This window comes from Sinocyclocheilus rhinocerous, unplaced genomic scaffold, assembly GCF_001515625.1.
Source record: "Sinocyclocheilus rhinocerous isolate Xijiao unplaced genomic scaffold, SAMN03320098_v1.1 scaffold2520, whole genome shotgun sequence".
In the NCBI taxonomy this organism is placed as follows: Eukaryota; Metazoa; Chordata; class Actinopteri; order Cypriniformes; family Cyprinidae; genus Sinocyclocheilus; species Sinocyclocheilus rhinocerous.
The window spans coordinates 90,967-96,714 of NW_015646379.1; positions in this window are offsets into that span (position 1 = coordinate 90,967).

The following is a 5,748-nucleotide window of genomic DNA, read 5'->3' on the forward strand; positions in this document are numbered from 1 at the left end:
ATGTGGGGCGTGTTAGAACGAGCCGTTTTAGGTAGGTGTGGCTGACTCTTAACTTTTATAAAGAATATCTCTTTGGATTTGAGACTTTAGTCTTTGCAACTTTACAGATCTTCTTTATGCACCAAGAGCTTGTAACACTCCAAAGAGAAAGGAAAAATTGAAATTGCATCATATGACCCCTTTAAGGTATTCTCTTATCTGTCTCCAAACACGTAACTGACTCTTTATGACAATACTATTAACTGCTGCTTGGTCTAATATCACTGGGGAGAGTGGCACTGCTCCAAGATCATAAGGATGGCAGTAATCCCACTCTATCTGAAGCCAATCTGGGGCAACAGCCAACTGTTACAATGAGTAGCCCAGTAATAAAGGCGAAAATCTGGAAGGGCCAAACCTCCCTCGTGTTTGGGTTTACAAAGATTAACTTTTTTGATTATGTGACTCTTGCAATTCCATAGAAAGGGAAGAATAATCGAGTCTAGGTGTTTAAAGAAGGACTTGGGCAATAGTATTGGAATATTACGAAATAAATATAATATTTGCGGAAGAAATATAATTTTTATCGCATTTATTCTGCCCATTAGGGAGATCGGGAGAGTCCTCCAGTAGTGTATACAGTTTTGTAACTTAGACAATAAGGGGTTGAAATTAGCTTTGAAGAGCAGAGAATATTTATAAGTAACCACAATTCCCAAGTATACAATTTTTTCCATGGAAACTTTAAATGGGGAAGAATGTATTACGGACAAATCCTTCAAACCAATGGGCATGAGTTAACTTTTTTCAAAATTAACTTTAAAGCCAGAAAATTTCACAAAGCTAGTGATGGTCTTGAGTATAAAAGGAAGGCTCACATGTGGTTGAGTAATATAAAGCAAAATATACAGCGATATTTTATTAATGGTATTTGAAGTATTGAAGCCATGTATGCAAGAGTTAGAACGAATGGTTTCTGCAAGGGGCTCTACAGTTAACTTTGGTTCCTCTTTGAAGATAGAAAGAGTACTCTGAAATTGTTTTATTTGTTAACACCCGTGCTGATGGACTACTGTATAAAATTTTTATCCAAGTTATAAACTCATCTCCCATATAAAATTTCTCAAGGACAGCGAACCAGTAACACCACTCCACTCGGTCGAACGTCTTTTCGGCATCCAATGAGATCACAATCAAATTGTCTCAGGTTGCCTTAGGGTGATAAATTATATGAAATAGTTGTCTAATATTATGCATAGTGCTTCTTCCTAGAATGAATCCATTCTGATCTGTGTTAACCAATTTATTAATTAATTTGCCGAGTCTATTAGCAAGGGTCTTGGATAATACTTTTTGATCAACATTAAAAAGGGAGATAGGCCTGTATGCCTCGACTTCTTCAGGATTTTTACCTTTTTTAGGAATTACTGTGATAATATCCTCAGAAAAAGTCGGTGGTAGTCCAGTTGTTAATGCTTGCTGAAAAGTTTTAAACAAATATGGAGTAAGGATGTCACTGAATTTTTTATATAGTTTGACTGGCAGCCCATCAGGACCAGGAGCTTTCCCGCTCTTCAAAGTATCTATTGTGTTCTTTAAAGGGGTCCTATTATGCTCTTTTACAAAGTCTTGATTTTGTTTTGGGGGTGTACTAGAACATGCTCTCAATACCTTTCTCCCCAGCCTGGCACAAACGGCTCGATTAGTTCCGCCTTTGATGAAGGTCCACCTTCCGAAAAACAAAATGTGTTGTGATTGGTTAGCTGTCCCAGTGCGTTGTGATTGGCAAACAGCTTAGACGGTGTTTCAGTACTGCCACGCATATCACAAAGCCCGGAAACCAACGCTGTAGTCCAAACGAGCCGTTCGTTGTAGTTCTTGAAAAGGGATTTTTTTTAAACGAAATATCTCCCTTTGGAGTGGACTTTGAGATTTGTAACTTTCTAGATCTTTTTTATGCCCAAACATACACACTACACACTGACTAAAATTAAAAAAGTGAAAAAGCATAATAGGACCCCTTTAATTCCTCGAAATAAATATCTTTATTAAGAGATGCCCGATCTTCTGGAGATAGCGTGGGGAGATTACATTTACGTAAAAATGTATCCATTACTTGTGGGTCCAAATCAGTGTCTGAAGAGTATAACTTAGAGTAAAATTCCTTAAAATATTGGTTTATCTCTGCGATACAGTGCGTCCCACCTTTGGTCTTTATTTTATTAATTGTCCTTTCACTATGGGTTGTACGCAATTGTCTGGCCAGTAATTTATGGGGCTTCTCTCCAAATTCAAAGCATTTCTGTTTAATGAAATTAAAAGTTCTATTAATTTTAGTAGAGACTATATTATTATATTCGTACCTTAACTGTAAAAATGTATTATAAGTATCTAACGAGGGGTTTAGTGCATTTTCAATGTCTAGCTGATGAATTTGTTTCCCTAAACCAGTTAATTTTGTTTTGTATAATTTATTGGGGGACCCTTGATATGATATAACACAACCTCTGATAAATGCTTTTAACGTTTCCCTGAGCAGTCCTAATGATGTCTCTGGCTTATTGTTGCTATTGAAAAAAAAAAAAGTGCTGCTGTGCGTCCCTGTGTGTGTAATAAGCAGAGTGTGATCGCACTGTGGACCCGCCTATACTAACACGCTCTTTAAATAACAAAAAATCTACTGCGCCATTGACTTTAGACCAGGTTTTAGTTGGTCAATGGCGCAGTCTATTTCAGTTGCCTCAAAATAGCAATGCACCAACAATGTGCCTGATCACACCTCATTTTCAGACCAGCACGCCCATGAGCGCACAAATGGGTGCAAATGCATTTGCTATTTAAACAACGTGGCGCAGGACGTGAGAATGATTACTGCATCGGGCTGAAGCTAGCAAAAAACACTTGCGTCGCACCTGGCGCCGCATTGCGCCGGGTGTATGATAGAGCCCATAGTGTTACATGGTGAGATGCATTGTGAAAGCACTCAGATCAATTTAAGATCTTTTGTCATAAAATTGTGCGTATGAAGTGCTCTTTGAAGTGATGGTTTAAATAATATATGAGTATGTACTTTGTTTAATATAGTAGTTGACCTATCGGTAAGCCGCGCCCCCCTTAGTTACTGTTGCTCAGTCGGACAAAGTTGCTCACTGTCTTACAATGATAGCTGTCTGTGTGAAAACCTTGTCACAAGATGTTCTTGAACAATTTTGGACACAGAAGAAACACCATTCAAGTGGGAATTAAATGGAGGGATATATAAAAGATTTTAAAACAAATATGGTAATTCATTTGGATTAATTTAGAATCGAGGGTTTACAGATCACAATACAAGCAGGGGAAACCTCATGTTATGGTCGTCACGATCGTGGATGACAACATGCAGGATAAACACTGTTAATGTATCGCGGGATACGATTAAATTAATTTACATTTAACCATTTTAATATGGAAAGACACTGAAATGTAGACCTTCGTTTATGTTTTTGACCTACACTGACTGTACATGACATTAGAAGAGTCCGCTATTTTGGTTTGTACGTTAGCATGGACTCACTAACTTCAACGTTAGCTAGTTTTAGCCAAAGATACCTTGCTGAAACACAAGATGACATTAACGTTGTGCATTAGCAGATGGAAATTGTAACTTAATGAGAGTATGACAACCAGAAAATGAACGTTTCGTCTTCATTGGGATTAGGGCTGAATGCTTACGGACATTTTGCTCGGTTTTGTTTAGGTTCAGGAAATGGAATGAAATAAATTACATTGCCTATCCTCTCAGGATAACTGGAATTAGTGTTACAAGTACCACAGGCAGCTGACCGCTTTGTCTGGATCAGTGAAGTAGAACTCTTTGCCGTTGTGTGAGACCCTCAGTTTAGCAGGGTATTGCAGTTCATATTTGACTCCGGGTTTATCCTTCAGCAACTCCCTCACGCGTTTGAAAAGTGTGCGCCGCTTTACCACAGCAGGCGCATAGTCTGGAAAGATGTTAATTCTTTGGCCCCTGAAGAGAATCTGCTGCACATAGTTTTTCCATTTTTGTAGCATAAACATCATCAAACCGATGCAAGCTTCGGATCTTCTAATGTTTCTCTATGGCGCTAAACCTAAAGATGTCAGAGTTCCGCTCCCCGTGCAACTGATATTCAACTGCCATTGGGCTTACCGATAGGTCAGTTCAAAGGATTCACTTTAATCTCTCTCTGTTATAGTTCATTTCAGCAGAAGAGATCAGAACCAGAGCCCAGCTGTGTGTCTATGAGGAGTGACGCATCTATGGGACATCCAATACAGTTTAAGAGTGGAGATACAAATACTGATCTCGGGTACATTTTTATATAAATGTAATTATAGCATGTCATTTTATATTATCAAAGTAGTGTAGTATTTTCTGTAATATATGAGGATTTTTTCTTGTATATTGCTAATGGATATATCTTTATCTGATATTCTAACATATATGGCCCTGTCCCAAATGGCACCCTAAACCCTTGTGTTCTTCCTTGGAGTCCACACTCTCATGACGTAATGCTGCTTTGACTGTCGAGTAGAAGTCTGCTGCAGAGCTTGCCCCAGTGCGGGCTCAGCAGAAGTGGGCAAAGGGGGCGCTTGCGAGCACCCTTCTGAAAGCTAAAATGACGAATGGGACACCCTACGGTCTCGTGGATTTAAAGGTCCCCATATTGTCAAAACTGAAATTTCCTGTCTTTTTTCACGATAACTGAGGTCTAGGGGCTATTTAACTACCATATAAGTTTCAAAACAGTCAGTCCACAGTAACATGCACAGAGCCTGCATAAAGTAACTGTGATTTTTCACGAACCGTTGTGACTTCCGTAAAAAGTTGATGTCAGAACTACACTGTCACTGCCTTCAGTCACCACCCCGAGCACCGCCCACCGTCCCACTCTACTTTTGACAAACCCCCAGACAACATCGCGTCCATGCCATTGCTGAGCAACAACAACACGGATCCAGAAAGGTGTAAAATATGTGACCTTTAATGGACATGTGCACGTGGCGGCCATTGTAAGTGCGTGAGACGGCGAGTGCACATGAAGTGTTCCATTTGGGACAGGGCCTATAGTGTTACACAAAGAAACGCATTTATGAAAGCACTCAGATCAGTTTAACATCTTTTGTAATAACATAGTGTAAATTAAGTGATCATGAAGTGCTCTTTAAATTATTTATAAAAAGTATTTTAAGGTATTTTTTATTTTATTTAAAAATATATATATATATATGAAGATGTACTTGATTTATAAGATGTACTTGAATTATATGGTAATTCAAAGGATTGACTTTAATCTCTCTCTGTTATAGTTCAGTTCATCAGAAGAGATCAGAAGCAGAGTCCAGCTGTGTGTCTATGAGGAGTGATGCGTCTATGAATCAGTCATTAGATTATAAGAGTGAAGATACAAAGACTGATCTCAGGTCTAATATTTCTGTAAAAGATTATTTGATTATGAAACAGAATACATTAACTTAGCTTATTTAATAATGCAGTATTTAAATTTTCCAGGCATGAAGTCCCCAGGTTTAGATCAAATCTGATGAAGAAGTTTGAGCGTCTGTACAGAGCGCTGTGAGGTTGTGTGATGTAAGTGAATCAGTCTCAGTGGACGTGCTGCTGATGAACCTCATTGTGGGGAATCTGCTTCCCTCTGCTCTCATCTGGATCACCTCCAGACCAGCAGCAGCTGATCTCGTCCCCTCTGAGTGTGTCCATCGAGTGACAGAGGTACGAGGCTTCAATGA